We start from the raw sequence: 17,727 nt of genomic DNA on the forward strand, positions 1-17,727 counted from the left end.
ATTTAAACTCTGGCTATTTAAACTTTGGCTATTTAAACTCTGGCTATTTAAACTCTTGCCCCAGCCATTGAAAGGTGTTGATGAAACTGGGCCAAGTATAAAATCCATCATGCTCACATGATGGTCAAAGCACGCCACGTTTACAGTCAATAAGGCATTACGTAAGTGAGTCTATGCACAGTAGGTCCTCCATGTTGTACCCAGTCAGGACAGAGATCCATGGCCTTCAGGACTGAAACAGGTCATGTAAGGGGTTCCATGTTTCCCTTTAACTCCATGCTGTGGAGAAGTCATAGACAGACTGAACCTGTATCTTACCACACACCTCTTTTGTTGTGACTGCTGTCACCTGCCCTGCATGGAAATGTATAGCCAAGCCAATCATTAGATATTTGTGAAGCATTTTTACTACATAATTAGTTTTGCCTAGCTTGTCTACTCTACACAGTTCTGGTTTGATCGCATTCTAGTTCCTGCTGCGCCTGTACCAGCTGCGTTCCTGGAACTGCTGTGTGTCCTAATACATGTCCTATGTCTCCTCTAGATCGACTGATAGGCCTATATCTTCATATTGGTAGATATTTGCATCTTTGTGATAGATTGTGTGCATTGCATACAAATACTATCAATCATGGTCCCAACTGTACACCTCCCCAGTGTGCTACCCTCGAGCAAACAAGAAGGAACCTGCTCAACCAGACTTCACCCCTCCACCCATGCAGCTAAGCACTCCACTGCTCCCCGTGCATATACCTTGTGTTATGCTATGACTAAGCTACCTATAGCCATAGACCCAGCCCCAGCAAAATCCTTTGCCTTTCATGCACATCTGAAATGTATGCTTTACCCACTGTAGTTAAAACCACTGGTACTTTTGCATATGATTGTTTGAAACACGTTTTATATCGAATAACAATAACTGAGTGAATGTGATTTAAAGTGTGTTTGTCAATGTGTCTGTGTGTGCATTTGCTGTTTGATAAAAACAATTATAATGAATGGACATTTTGTGTAAGGGTTGATACATTTTTCGTTAGGGCAAGTCAAGTCGGACATTTTAAAGTAAAAATCACAAACTTTAGAAGTCTTTTTAAACTTCAAATACACTACAAGTTTGCATGTCCTGCTGTTAAGGAATATTCCTGCAACAACAGGATGATCAAATTAGGATATGGCATCTGTATGCCAAATCGGTTATTGCATTATCAAACACAATATTCGATACCAAGCCTTGTACATTGTGCAAATTAAGAACCTTGTTGAAAATGCCTAACGCCTAAATCCAATATTGTGTGCTTGCATACAACAAGGCTACAACACTTTTAATAGAAAAGTGAGTTCTGTGACACAACAAACACTTATCAAAACTTGAGATTCTTCTAATCCAATTTGCCAACAGCGTGACATCAATCATCTGAATGGGAAAAACATGAACTTCATTAGTTTTATATGTCCAGAAGTAGCAGAAAAGGAGTCTATGCAACTTACATAACACTCAACTCTAAGTTTAAGGACACAATAAAAGTACAGTACCAGAGGATCCCATTCTTACTGGAGGTACACAACACATCATTAGCTCAAAGATTAGCTTTGTCTAACTCAAACTACCACTCAAGTTATGCAAGTCCCACTTCAGCAGTGGCTTGGTTTTCTCAACAACCCAACAAACAAATGCTCAAAGGAAACTAATAAACCCACAAACAAATGCTCAAAGGAAACCAACTAAATACTTCAACCAATGAAATACCTCCCACAATCTCAAAAGCACAAAAACTAATTCAGCTAGGTGCATCTACAGTTTCTCAAGAAAACTGTGGAAAATTCTCCACAAGATTTTATTTTCTGAGCAGATTCAATTTAGTGGCTATTTGAATCACAAACTTAGACCAAGGTAACTAAAGTTCCCCGACATCAGAAGCAGATAAATCATGTGGAAAAGGAGACATACTCACTCATTCAGAGATGACAGAGAGAGGTTCCAAAGTTTTTTTTTGGGGGGGGGGGGGAGAATGAGGACAGTGCTAGTGAGCAGCCGGGAGAGGCAAGAGCTGCTGCTTTTTTGTAACCCAGGTGAGAGGAAGGCTTTTAAAGAGCAGGGGAAGGACCCACCCTGGCCAATCACGTCAGGAGCCTGAAGCCAACCACGCCCCCCCCCCGGCAATGAAAAAGGATCAAGAGAGAGAAAGGCAGAGAGAGAGACTGAATCAGAAGAAGAAGAAGAAAGGGAGGGGTTCGAGAGAGAGAGAGAGAGAGAGAGAGACAGCACACAGACATCCTGAAAGCTCGGCCAAGATTGCACAGTGAGGGTTGTTGCATCAACTGCTGTTTGTTCTGTGATGGCCCGCCGAGCACACACCCCGGGTGGTCATCCCTGGGAGCAAACGGTACCGTCCTCATGCTGCGGTCACTGTCCTACCCTGTCCTGTCCTGCACTCAACCACACACCCCTCCCTTCCCACTACCCCTACTACCATGGGTTGACTCAGCGTACCGTTAAGCGTTCAGAGCCTGCCAGAGACAACTGGAATCCACCGGGGAGGCTGTGACACTGCCCGCCAATCAGGGGCCGCAGCTGAGTGTGCCGCTGAGTGCAAGGTTACACTCCGCTGAAGGATGGGGTCTTAAATCAAATCAAAATTTATTTGTTACGTGTGCTGAATAAAATAGGTGTAGACCTTACAGTGAAACGCTTACTTATAGGCTCTAACCAATAGTGCAAAAAAGGTATTTGGTGAACAATAGGTAGGTAAAGAAATATAACAGTAAAAAGACAGGCTATATACAGTAGCGAGGCTATAAAAGTAGCGAGGCTACATACAGACAGGCTGATTGAGGTAGTATGTACATGTAGATATGGTTAAAGTGACTATGCATATATGATGAACAGAGAGTAGCAGTAGCGTAAAAAGAGGGGTTGGCGGGTGGTGGGTGGGACACAATGCATATAGCCCGGTTAGCCAATGTGCGGGAGCACTGGTTGGTCGGCCCAATTGAGGTAGTATGTACATGAATGTATAGTTAAAGTGACTGTTCATATATGATAAACAGAGAGTAGCAGCCCGTAAAAAGAGGGGTTGGGGGGGGGGGGGGGTTGCACACAATGCAAATAGTCCGGGTAGCCTGTTCAGGCTTGGGGGTAAAAACTGTTGAGAAGCCTTTTTGTCCTAGACTTGGCACTCCGGTACCGCTTGGCACTCCGGTACTGGGGTGGCTGGGGTCTTTGACAATTTTTAGGGCCCTCCTCTGACACTGCCTGGTGTAGAGGTCCTGGATGGCAGGCAGCTTTGCCCCAGTGATGTACTGGGCCGTACGCACTACCCTCTGTAGTGCCTTGCGGTCAGAGGCCGAGCAATTGCCGCAACCTGCTCCACTACAGCCCCGTCGATGAGAATGGGGGCGTGCTCGGTCCTCCTTTTCCTGTAGTCCACAATAATCTCCTTAGTCTTGATTACGTTGAGGGATAAGTTGTTATTCTGGCACCACCCGGCCAGGTCTCTGACTTCCTCCCTTAACAGTCCAACTTTGTAACCCCCCTCACACACACACACACACACACACACACACACACACACACACACACACACACACACACACACACACACACACACACACACACACACACACACACACACACACACACACACACACACACACACACACACACACACACACACACACACACACACACATACACACACACACTATACACAGAGAAACTTCTAAATCAGACATATGAAATGCTTCTTTTGAGTCCACAACCAACCTCCATATTTTCTGAAATAAAATAAATATTAGTGAAAGTATTGTCTGGTCCACACCTGTTACAGCAGAGAGTATTGTCTGGTCCACACAACACATCTGCAGAGGCAGAGCAGTACAGTCACAAAACATCACTCACACATACAGATCTAAAATCTCCACAGAATAACCTAAATAACATGTCGTATATTCACATGTAGTATTTGTAATTAGTTACAAGTTAAGAGACAAAACAAACCAATTTTGCAAGTAAGTTATCTCAACCATTCAAAGACTGAGTCAGTCAAGATGGTCCAAAGCTGGAAGATATGTCAACTCCATCTATACCCCAACCATCACTCACGGAAAATGATCTGCTACTAAGGACCAATAGACCGAAAACACAAACAAAAATACTCTTCTATGCTACCATTGGCAATGCATCACCACTATGGCAAATTACATGGAAAATATCCGGCCTATTCAGAGTTGAGTGCAATTTATAAAAAGAAGCTCAGAAATTCAATCAGCGCTCAATCAGAGTGAAATTTTAACGAGAAGGTAAGAGAAATGACTACAGGGAGAATGAAATGAAAAGGTTAATTCTAGTGAAAGTCCTACTGACCATGCCTGATATCTTCACAGATCTTCACAGACTTCCTTCTGGCTACGGGGCCATTCCTTCAAATGGCGTCACACTTCCGAAGTGCAAGGGGTTCACACCAAACAGTCTAATGTCTCTGAGCCAATCATGTGCTGTTCTAGACCTGCACAGGTCACACAGGAGAAGCGACTGACTGGACCAAGCCTGCTCCAGCCACTACTCAAACGCACAGAGACGTGCTTAGTCATTACAACACGAATTCTAAACTACAACACAAAAAGCCTTGACATCAACGTTATTAAGACAATAACTACTGCATTGGCTGAACATTTTAGAAGCCAGTGAAACATTCTAACCAAACATTGTTTTATCATGGCATTTTTCATGTCATATTACATCTCTCATACACAAGAAGATGCATATTTACTCGACCTCACATGGATTGACCAGGGAAATAACAACAGCTTAGCCTCTGACCAGTTGCACTCCTTACCCCAGCTCTCAAGCATATACCTGGAGGAATATACAGTACCTAGCATTGTGGATAAGGGGCTATAAATAAGAGCCAATGTTTTCCTGCTGTATATCAGAAGTTTCAGCTCCATGGGCTGAATTTTCTATGGTATTTTTTTCAGTAATTTGAACTCTCTCTCCCTCTGTGAAGACCAAGAGCCAGATCCTTGCATTAACTGCATTACTGGAAGTACTTCAACTGTGGTCCCCCAAAAACCCACTGGACTGGAGGCAAATACTCCCCCTCCAACTTATTCACTTTTTACGAGGGGTCTCTGACGTCGACAGAGTAGGATCTGGCCTGTAGATGCCCTATAGTGGGGTTATTTCTGCAGGAGGAGACCCACAGGTTGGGTCAACAGCAGCTGGTAAACAGGGGTTGTCAATTACAGGTCAAGGGGCCTCCTGACCTCTCTTATCTTCCAAAACAAAAACACCAAACCAGTCCACTGGCATCAGCAGGTAACTGGAACAGCTGAAACACCATGTCACCACAATACTACAGGCATCTCCAATAAGGTGAATACAGGGTCCTGTCCCAAGAAAGACGCATGCACACCCACAAACTGTACACAGCACTCCAGTCACCAGACTCTTGCCAGTGCAGTCGTCCAACTAGCCTCATTCCAGCAGCCTCCACAGCTCTCTAACCAATTATAAAAAGCAGGAATTTTAAAGCAACCAAAATAAGTTGGTACCTCAGACGCCATGTGACTTGCTGCAAATATCTCCGGTAGGCGGTGAATGATTGGCCAGATGACATATCACCAGGAAGGTAATGGAAAGTCCCGCTTTTGTTGCGTCAAACAAACCAACATATCTTTCTGTCCAACATCAACATTGCTGGAAGAATGTCTGGGCCCTTACATCATAACAGTTTAGAATGTGTTGAGAGGCACATTTTCATCTTTGCTATGTAACTCTATGCTTACGTCTGGTGAACCATTAGAAGCCATTAGCCTGTGTACTATCAGGTGTGTAACACTGGCATTCAAAAGCAAAGACGAATTGAACACAACGCTCCTTCTGGTAATCCCTCAAATGCTGAAAGGTCAATAAGGAATGAATACAGTGCAAGAGATACACCAGCCCTTCCACACCCTAGCTACGAACACAACAGGTGTAGACCTTACTGTGAAATGCTTACTTACAAGCCCTTAACCAACAATGCAGTTTTAAGAAAAATAGGAGTTAAGAAAAGATTGACTAAATAAACAAAAGTAAAAAATAAAAACAAGGCTACATACAGGGGTTACCGGTACCGAGTCAATGTGGGGGGCAACAGGTTAGTCAAGGTAATTGAGGTAATATGCACATGTAGGTAGGGGTAAAGTGACTATGCATTGAAAATAAGCAGCGAGTAGCGGGAGCGTAAAAAAAAAGAGGGGTCAATAGAAATAGTCCGGGTATAACATGACGTCGAAAAAGACTCAGGTTAGTGATCAGCTGACCACCTCAGGGTAGTTTAGGAGAAAGTCAAGGGTATCCTATCGCATGGCCTATCTATGAAGCACCGCCATGGAGAGACACATCGGTTCCCATTTTTACAGTATGACTCGGCCGGGGATTACATTGAAATCCCCACAATGTTTAGTAATTACTATTATCATTACCTATTAAAAGTGTCCTAACCACCCTGTCAGTCAAGTTGATACCCACAAATCAACTATTTAGATGTTGTCTGCACATGCAAGTTAATTATGAGTGGCATGTACATCTCTTTCTCTCTCACGGACGTGACACATTCCACATGTCCCCTCTCCGAGGCTCCCTGCCACAATTTCAGCTCCACCATAAATGCCTGGGTGTTATGGGAGCCCAGTTCAAGATGGGGTCGACTCGTGTAGCCTACTTTGAGATGCGTCCGATCAACTGCTTATCTACACTAGCTAATTACTATTATTGGCTGTGTGAGTCCTTGTATACATCTGTACAACTAGTAAAGCTTTGAATGTTGGCCACTGATCAGTTTTAAACACAATGTTGAATTTAGGTGTCACTTCTCCCCATTCAACTCGCAAGAATGGTTTCTGAACGTCAGGAACTCAAATTTGCAAATGCAGCATTTAGCTATTGACATAGAAATGGTTGCTTCATAACACTGCTGCTATTCACCTGTCCGGTATCAGTAAATACCAAGCGGTAATATTCTCTATTCTCAGCTCTCTCTCCATCCAAAAACTTGCAAGGTGTTTGGTTAGGCCTTTGCCAATATCATCTAACAAGTAGGTGTGTTCGCTAGCATTCCCACAGGTCAGAGCATGTGAGCTGGCGTCTATGGAGCTGAACATGTGGGTTGAGGGTAAGCTCCAAAACATGCAAATATTTCCATGAGGATCTCCATACAGATTGAATACAGCCAAATAGTGCATTTGTTAGCCTTGATGTCCACGTTAGCCAACAGTGCTGAGGTTTCGCTTCTACACTCTTAGAAAAAAGTTGCTAACTAGAACCTAAAACTGGTTCTTCGGCTGTCCACATAGGAGAACCCTTTGAAAAAACATTTTTCCACAGAGGGTTCTACATGGAACTCAGAAGGGTTCTACCTGAAACCAAAAAGTGTTATCCTATGGAGAGAGCCGAATAACAATTTTTTCTAAGAGTGTAGAGTACTAACTAGCCTACAACGCACAAGCATTATGCAAGTTGAACCAGAGAATAAAAATAGCCATGCAAGTTAGCCTGGACAACACAGGTGACCCTTGAGCACAAAAGGTAGCTTTAAGAACCAAATTAGCATTAAGGGCACAAGTTATCTTAAAGAACACATGTTAGCATTAAGCACAAGTTAGCCCAAAGAACACAAGTTAGCATTGAGAGAGCAAGATTGCCTCAAGAACACAGGTTAGCACTGAGAACACAGGTTAGCCTTAAGAACACAGGGTTGGATTCATCTGTGGGATTTGACTGAGAGCATAGCTGGACTGGAGTTGGAGAAATGATCTGATAGAGCCTGAGAGACTCCCATCAGGCCAAAGTCCACATAGTAACAGAGCTAAATATAAGCCATTCCTCAGAACCTCACATCTCTACACTAGCTGTGACATGACTGCCATGCTTTTACCACTTCATGCAACACTTACACCTGAATCTATCAAACCAATACAGTGCTGTAGAAGTGTTCAAGAGAACATCTGGTTTAGTCTAAAAGATCTTGGCATCCCATGTGAAAGTATTTATATCGTTCAAGTTCAATCTCTCAGTGAAATCTGCTAAGCATGAAAAACATGAGAATCTGACTGCCGATTGGGTACTTATCACAGTAGGAGGCCGATCCTTCTCTTGCTAGAACAAAAGACGTACCTTCTGTGTACTTGTAGAATCCCAATGGCTGGCGGTGGCCAACAACTTGACTTTGAGCCAATCAAAGAGCATAAACCTCCACGTGGTGGAGCCGACAGGAGTGACAATAAGAAGGAAAAAAGAGAGCTAATCCACACTTTTAATCAGAATTGTTCTACCTGAAACAATAAAGCTGCATAAAAAATAGAAAATCTAGAGCAAGTGTTTACATCTTTTACGTCTAGCTAAGGAGTTTTGTGCTTTTTTGGTAGGTTTGATAAATGTGCACTTGCTTATTAGTTAGCTAGCTGGCTAACGTTAGCTTGCTAAGTGAGCAAGGCAGTCACACACACTTCATATGAAACAAATGGGGTGGTAAGTGCAGCACAATACACACAACACTAACCAAGCATGCTACCAAGCCACTGTAGCTAGAAACATTATGATTAAATCACAAGGGATTTATTTCCATGAGGCAGCTGCCTGTAGCTGTTGAGAGCGAATGCAGTATCTTTACTTTACCTAGCTAGCACATCATGCTAACCATTTAGCTAACATTAGCCAGCTAGCTAAAACTGTATATATGGGCTGTATGCGATTATGGAGAGTAAATAAAACAATGTTTTGTAATCTTGCTAGCTAGTTATCTAGCTGTGGCCATCTGGCTAGTATCAACAAGGGGTTTTTACAACAATAGCAACATTAGCGCATCTAGCTAGCTAACATTGACTAGACAAAGCAACACACACAGACATGCATTGGCAAAAAATGCTACTGCCTCCTTCTGGTATGGTGTATTTTAATAAGGCTGAGTGGCTTACAACTTCAAGGTCTTTGCTGTCTGAACACAGAAGAGACTGACTGCCAACACTGTTCAGAGGCGCTAAGTACTGTCGGCAGGCAAACGTTTGACAATCCTACCGGTGTGTCTGAGCCATTAGGTATTTCAGAATTGGAGTTGGGATACGTACGACTCAGTGACCTTGTGATACATATTTCTTTGCTCAAGCCTTAGCATCAATACTGGCATTTATCATGCTGTACATACTTTTGTCAAAAAATAATGAATGTACATACTCATAACGATCTTGTGAAGGGTGTGGTGATATGTATTGGTCAGGTCAGCACAAGAGCCTGATAGTAATAGCAGGGCCTCATATAAGGTATAATTAAATACAACAATGTGTGACCAGGTTTGTGGTGAAGAGGATCACCCGAAGCATGGTCCCTGTGTGTTTGAGCTGGACCTCCGCAGTAAGATCTATTTTGTTGGCCTGATGGGGTTCAGGCTGTAGTCGTTGTTGCTTCCTGGTACTGTACATGGTCCGTCCTAACTTTGTTTGTGAACACTCTCCCCAGGTCCCCCATGTTCCGATGGTCTTATCAGTCCATATTGATCTGCCCATGGCTTTTGTTGGCTGATGACGAAGTTGCACTGCTTGACGTAGAACCACATCTGAGTGGCCTTGAATTTGCTAGGGGATGAGGGTGCTCCCGGGGCCAGATGAGGCCCTGCATGTCATTAGACACTTGCTCACTTGCGCAATTTTCGAGCCAGTACGTGCTGGCAACTGAGACATTTGAAACCGAGAGTCATCGAGCGATTTCTTCCTGTAAAACCTGCAAGGAAATCTCACAATCCAGCATAAACTGGAGTGGCAAATTCCTCCATGCTAGTTATTTACAGGAAGTAATCACTTGTAGAGTATCTCTGTTCCAAACCCATTGGCGAATTTGTGTGTGACTGGCTATCAGGCAAACTCTTAAAACCCTGAGCGGCCTCATGTGGTTGGCAGCTCCCAGCTCTAGTCTGGGACAGAATGGTCATTTAGAGATATGCCAGGTTCCTCCAGGGAAGGGGTGCACTATCAGGAAACCTGTTTTCCTTTCACTGCTTTATGACATTTTGAGAACTTGCCAAACTAAACATAGGTGGTGGAATAACGCTGGGAGAGACATTTGTGTAATTGTCCAGAGCGACTTACATTTTGTACCATTGGAAATGTCTGTTTTGACACTACGTAATTTCATTTAGTGGTCTTATCACTGTGCTACCTGAGTAAACCAAAGTCTTACATAAGATGATGTGATCTCATACGGTCCTCTATGTTGACAATCACCTAACCCTTTCGCCTTTGAATTTGATGCAATTCATCCATAATGCTAGCCAATGTTGTACACAATAATGTAGTGGTAAGAAAAAAGGTGGGTAAACTTTGATTACCAGTCGTGGAGAAAAAGTGAAGCTTCCTATTCTTTCAATGCATTTTTCCGCAAAAGGTGAATAAACTGTTGGGCAAAAAAAGGTGGATGAATTGTGTTTACCCTCCACTACATCACTGATGATTTTGATGCTACCAAAGGTAACACATTCCCAATTGAGTTCTGTGGAATGATTTGCAAAAGGTTGGCTAAATGCATGTGGCAGGACTTGGGTTGCATTACCTAATAGCATTGGGCACTAAATCAGCCAACACAGTTGCGTCATGTAAGAACTGTGAGATATGAGGCAGTTTTATGTCTGCATTATGCACCTTACCTGCTCTTAATGTACTGCATATAAAATGTATAGATGGTATAGAGATTTGACTATCAGCCTGCCTGAGGGGGCCATGAGCAAACTGGTTATGCAGTAGGATGTGGTATTACATAATGTGATTTATCAATGCAGGTTTGTCTCAGAGATAAGATCAATTATTAAGAGACCTGGTTCAAAGCCATTTCACAAAAATTAAAGCTAGTCTAAGAAATATTTCTTACCATTGCTAGTGCATGGCATATTTAAGTTCCATATTCTTATTGTTCAAACTATTTAGTCATTGCATTATACAACAGTAGTGGTAAAAATAGCCAGCCCTCACATTGTATGCTCTTCTCAGATTTCAACAGGACTTAGTGACAGTGTTTTAGAAAATCACCCCGAAATCCTTTGATTCCTTTGCGGAATAATAGTGGAATAGTGTTAATAGTAGCTGCCATGCACCACACACCTCAAACACGACTTTGCGACCGGCTTAAGGGTAAGTTTGCTCTGTTCCACACAGTCCCAATTGCATCAGCCGTCATTGCTCGAACATGAACAGCTCTGGGCTTTTTGACCTACATCTGTTCTGTCACTCAAGCCCCTGCATCACACACCTCATACTGACCAATGAAAAGAGCATGCCCATTTCTATATCTCCATTGACAGGTGTGTGCAGAGAAAAGGTGCCAGGGCCTGCCCCTGCATTTGAACACACCTGCACACTGCTGACATGAAAGTCTTTGACATAGAATGAACCCATTTTCTATTAGACCGTAAACAATGAAAGGTGTACTGTGTTCTCTGTAATAGCCTAGGCTTCTGACTGTCACCAAGTGGTTACATCTGTAGATTAGCTGTGAAATAAAGATTTTATCAAATGTGAAAAGCACTTCACATTTGCAAGTAATTTCCAATCTTTGTCTCTATAATTTGTGTTACCATTTGTGAGAATAAATAAAAAACACCACAAACCTTTACACTTTATTAATAGTTCTTTTGACAGGTGTCAAAAGAGACTTCAGATAGTTTACCCATATTACAAATGGACCTTATTTTATGGATACCTAGAAAACAGTCAGCAACCCAAGATGTGGATGGGATTTTACCAAGCAACAATTTAGTAACTGCATTACCTACCTAAAATTGCATTGTAAAGTTCAAAACAGGAACTGTACGAACCCTTTTGGCATGCTCTATATAACAGACCTGTATTATCGCTGTGCCACATTCGGAAGTTGGACATTTTGATTTAACTTCATGTCTAACTTCCTGAACCTTCACGCCATAAAAACATTTAACTAAACTGGGAAATTATGCTCCAATACTAGCCTATACGTGTGCTGCACTTGTAAACATCAGAATGTGTCTACATGTGTGTGAAACATTACCATTTAGGGACAAACTTGAAGTTAGGCCATCTGAATTTGGTTGCCCAACTCAAAACCAATATTACTTAAAATAATCCCATCTCACAGTAGTCTGCATGGCTACTATAAAAATATGTTACTGATGGCAAAGGTATCCTAATAATGCATGCCGTGTGAGTTCACCAGACAATATTTATATATATATATATCTTTCCCTGAATCACTTACTTTATTTCTATTTAAGATATGGCATGCCTAAGCCTCTGTTAAGGTAGGCTCACTAGGCTGATAATGTACAACCCTCCGTCAATGCTGGTACAGAGAGGCGATTTTTAAACCACAAGGATTTGAGATCCCTATGTACTTTTATAATATATCTAGGTTTACATATTCAAATAAAGTAGCAAATAAAGAGGTGGAATTAAATCTGAATATTCTCAAAGCATATCCCCATCAACGACATAAAGATAAAGAAAAATCTTAAGGGTTAAAATGACTTAACCCTTGAGGAATCTTTTTGAAATGCGCACCTCCCAAATCAACGAAAGAAGGCGGAAACAGTCTGTAGGCTAAACCACACACTCCAAAATACCTCGATTTCTCATTTAATTCAGATTCAGATATTTCCACTATATTTATAATTGTACAACTATTAAAACACACTTACAGAAATTATTATTCAAAATAACTATTGAACCTTTGTAAACTTTATAACTCCGACAGTGTCGTTGTAAAGGTTATCGAATGGTTAAAAATAGTAATTTTTACGTTCCTTTGTAGTATGCGAAATACACACGCGGGGCAGTTCCAAATATTGGAAGCAACTGCATTCTTTCTTCTCCAAAACACATCAAAATAATTACTTCATTTGGCAAGTAAGTGAATTACACATGTAATATCACTTACTGGCGTTATAAGAATAATTAACGGTCTACCATAGAAGATTTGCCCTTCATGTAGGCTACACGACACGTTATTTGCGCGAAAAACATTATTCTTTAACGTTCCGGCTACACCCAACACAGCAAATATACTGCAGGGATTATGACATTTGATCAGATGTCATGGCTAATACATAAGGTGTTTTAAATATCCATAGTTCATTTAAACGACACATGAATTGGCTAAACAGACTACCTGAGAGATTACATTTCAGCCTTGGTTAATTACTCTTGTAGATGTTTTGTCAATAATGTCAACATTAACCATTAGCTTTCCGGTGCGAATTGAAATGGGATACAGTGTTTCAAAATACCGACGTTGACAAACAAGTATGTAATACCTACACAACTACGGGAGAACATATACAGGCTAAACATTGGAAAAAAGCTTAAATGGGGACCTACCTACCTAAATTTTAATTGTTCGGGACTTCATAGGTGGAGGACAAGTAAGCGTAGTGAACACCAGTAAGGGAGACCCTTCCCATTTAACAACCGAGGGACACAGTGGAAATTTCCACCGTGTGATGGCAACTCTTCAAGCGTCATGTTTCACTACCAAGACACCCTCGGACTGAACGCAACCAATTGGCTGTTGCATCTCGCCCTCGTCGATAGGCAATGGCAGAACATGGAAGTTGTATGCTGTATGATGGACAGTGGCCGACTAAAATATGTAAAACGTAGGCAATATGAAGAGCAAAATTGATTTTGGAGCGCCTTCACGTTGATGTGTTATCTTTGTTGACATTTCACATTCTGTTTGTAGAGTAGACGCACTCAAGGAGTGGGCACGGTTACCATTGTTTGCGCGCGCTCTATAAAGTTTCCATAAGTCTTCAATTGTGGATGCATTTTCATTCAACACGTTCACTTTCAAATTAATTTCAGTTGGATAACTGATTAAAAAAGTAATTACTTGTATGAAATAATTGAACATGCAACAACCTACAGTGTTTTTCTAAAGATGTCTTGTCTTCGTAATCCTAGAACTCATTAGGGAAAGTGTTTTGCAGTTTATCACTGTAGGTCAGGCTATCCTGAAAATGAAGACAATGAGTTTATTACATGTTCATAACCCAGGTATCGTAATAATGCATTCAAAACAATTGCCATCTAGCCAGTCACCAAAATAAATAGTCCCGTGTGGCTCAGAGCAATAGTGTTTGCAACGCCAGGGTTGTGGGTTCGATTCCCACGGGGGACCAGTACGGAGAAAAAATGTATGAAATGTATGCATTCACTACTGTAAGTCGCTCTGGATAAGAGCGTCTGCTAAATGACAAATAAAAAATAAAAAAATCTGTCCAGTCACTATCATTTCAGGTTAAATGTTGATATTGGACAAGTAGCTTAATTATGTTTGCATTTTGGTAGGCCGTAATTGTAAAAAATAATTTGTTCTTAACTGACTTGCCTAGTTAAAATAAAGGTTAAATACAAAAAATATTAAATAAATACGCTCGCTCCACTTTACAACAGCTTATGAATGGTTTAATATATGTGTAATATATACAGCCACAAAGATCTCATAAAGGCATGGTGCTAACTTTTTATATTTTCTAGCTACATAAATTGCCTAACAACCTACTACAGATGTAGGATCGTAATTTGATCACCCTGTTGCGTGATAACTTTTCTTGTAGTGTATTTGAGGTTTAAAAACGCTTCTGAAGTTTGACATTTCAAAGTGGAAATTACAGACTTAATTTTCCCTTACGAAAAATGTATCAACCCCTACAAATATTTATATGAATTATAATCCACATAATTCAAATTTCCTGTTGCTGCAGGATTATTATTATCCTGCTGTAGAAAACTGGCTCAAATTAAGATCCTACATCTGTATGCAATTGTCTGTATTTTTACATTATTGCTACAAGGTAATAACACCCATATAGTGACCTCATAGGTGGTGAGTTGTATAGAAAATGTTCTATACAGTAGCATGTCAGATGCGAGGACGTTAATGGAGCCAATGTAATCAAAGAACTGAGTGAGCTGTATAAATTGGATACATAAAATAACCAGCTCAACTGGCTATACTTTGCTTGTCTCAGCAGCTCATAAAATCAGCTTTCACATTCTCAAAGCTATGCGTCAGCAACCAACCGATAGAGCAAGCCTGCTAAGCATACTAAAAACGATATAATACATTACCAAAATGAGAAAAATCACCATTCATGCACTGAAGGTGATATTGACAAATTAATTTCCTGCAATTAACAACGGATTTAAAACTTTGGCATGACAAAAAGGTTTCATCAATAATTCCACAAACCAATCAAAAGGGACATATTCAACCATACTTGGTTTCCTGATAAGTCAAAAACTATTTCCTGTTCAGTGACAAAGCACTCATACTAATCACAAATTAGTATGTAGAATTATTTTCGTTTGCACTATCTTTTTTGTTTTCAAGTGCAAAATAGTCCTCTTCTGGACTTGCCCCGAATAATTGTCTGATTAAACAAGGCCTGGCTATTGACATGGTCAATATGACCTTATTACCTTGCACACCATTATCTTGGGGTTCAAGGTTGAGTCCACTATGTGCACTATTTCAACTATGCGTTTACTGCGACGGCCATACATTATGAAGTGGTTCATGCCATATTGATCAATGGCAGGACTTTGACAGGTCCTCACATTTATGTGATTGCTGGCAAAAACACATTCCCCATGGTTTGGGAGCAAAGTCTCATGATTACTCTGCCTGACCCTACAGTCTCTCTAAAAACAACAAATGCTGCTCAGATTAAAAACATACTTGAATGTCACTAATCAGGTCAGTGAAGTCAGTCAGTTTCTGCTTTTTACTTGTGAGGATGAGATGCTATTCTGGCATTATCCTTTGTGTTCTGGGTTGAAAAGCATGGCTTCTAGAGACCTTGTTTTATATGACATTCATTTAATATTTTATCCATTCTGTCTGTATGACTGAGTATACGACTGAGTATTTTATTTAACCTTTATTTTAGCTATAGATATAGTTGTAATTTTTTTTCACTCAAATGTCACATTAATACACATTATACATGGCAAAATGTATAGAATTGAAAGAAAACTAGCTTTAAAACAGCAACATTTATTTTTACCCCATGACAAAATGTGTAGAATTGCAGGAAAGAAGCTTTAAACCTGCAAAATTCTCTACACCAACAAGAGGGGTGTCAACAGTTTGTGTCATGAACAGTGCTTGTTCCCATAGAAATAGACGTGGGGGATATATCACAAAGACATCAATTGTCAACATACAGTACAGATGTAGGAGGGCATGGAATGTTCCCCAATGCTGGAAGGGGGGGCCCCCCGAGTGAAAAAGTTTGGGAACCCCTGATCTAAGTGACAACTACATAATCCATGTGTACAGTATGCCGTTTTGGTCCCAAACTTCTTGTTGATCTATCACATAGACATCAAATGTCAACATACAGTACAGATGTAGGATCTTAATTTGAGCAATGTGCTACAGCAGGAAAATAATCCTGCAGCAACAGGAAATGTGGATTATTATGTGGATTATAATTAATGGACATTTTTGTAGGGGTTGAAATTTTTTGTAAGGGAAAATAAAGTCTTTCAAAGTGGAAATTATGAACTTCAGAAGCCTTTTTAAACCTCAAATACACTACAGATTTTACATTTCCTGTTAAGATCCTACATCTGTACAGCTGAACATTCTGAAAACCTGCAAACTCTTACAGGGAAGGGAGATACCTAGTTAGTTGTATAACTGAATGCATTCAAATGAAATGTGTCTTCCGCATTTAACCCAGCCCCTCTGAGTCAGAGAGGTGCGGGGGGCTGCCTTAATCGACATCCACATTTTCAGTGCCCAGTGTGTTAACTGCCTTGTACAGGGTCAGAACGACAGATTTTTATCTTGTCAGCTTGGGGATTCGATCCAGCAACCTTTCAGTTACTAGCCCAACACTCTAACCACTGGGATACCTGCCACCCTACAGTACACCAGTAGATGGTGAGTATGTTACTCTAATGTTTCCCTATCAGGACTCTGATTCTGGATCTTCTATGATTAATTGCTAAATTATTTTGAAACAATTTCACTGAAGTCCATGGAGAGGCTGGCTTCTGTCGTGCATTATCTGGGGTCAGCTGTCTCACGCTCTGGTTTAGAGAGTGATACCTACTAAAGCACTCACAGGAGGAGGGCCGGTGCCTACCAGCTGACAGTGATTAAAGACTCCTACACTGTAATGAAGTTTGCAATTAAGACATGTAGGTCTGATCTAGGGAACCATTTGAGGATAGGAGTCAGGTGACGCCAGAGCAGACACGGCATGGGTGCCTCTATTCCCTTTGAAATAAGAATCTCTTTTGTATATTTAGCTATGGCACCAAGCATTTCTGATAAACATACTAGTTAAATATGTATTGCCAGTAACAGTGTGCTACATCAATAATTCACCCCGTTTTTACAAGTTCTGCTTTATGATAAAGGAAGATTAAACAGTATTTGGGGTGGGTATGATATAACAAGAAGAAACAGCCTGTTTAAAAAGGGGAGGGTGATATAGCAGAATGATGACTTCTATGTGGGATTGAGTGCACACACTCCTCAAGTTCTTGCGTCAGAGTGGCTGAGGCGTTGGGAATTTCACAGAGGTGGGAAACTCGGCTTGCAGAGGTGGCTGACCCAGTTATCTGAAGCCAGTCTATTTCAGCTTTGGGGAGGGGGCACAGATAGTGGTTTCGGTGTGTGCGGGGGTACAGCCAGGAGTGACAGGCGTGACT

General features: G+C 41.2%; 1 protein-coding gene across 4 annotated transcripts in view; it reads right to left on the reverse strand.

Annotated features, from left to right (window-relative positions):
• LOC106609518 (sodium-coupled neutral amino acid transporter 4) overlaps window positions 1-13,641 on the reverse strand; it is a 32,502-nt gene extending 18,861 nt beyond the window's left edge. Inside the window, exons 1-2 of one of the 4 annotated variants that reach the window (XM_045722177.1) lie at window positions 178-279; window positions 118-135 (exon numbers count right to left, since the gene is read on the reverse strand). The gene's annotated coding sequence lies outside the window, so the exon portion shown is untranslated. Of the gene's footprint in view, window positions 1-117; window positions 136-177; window positions 280-1,952; window positions 2,081-13,374 lie in introns of those variants that run through there. The other 3 variants (XM_014208429.2, XM_014208432.2, XM_014208430.2) reach the window with 3 other exon arrangements.
• Window positions 13,642-17,727: the final 4,086 nt, after the last annotated feature.

Source organism: Salmo salar, chromosome ssa07 (genome assembly GCF_905237065.1).
Source record: "Salmo salar chromosome ssa07, Ssal_v3.1, whole genome shotgun sequence".
NCBI lineage: Eukaryota > Metazoa > Chordata > Actinopteri > Salmoniformes > Salmonidae > Salmo > Salmo salar.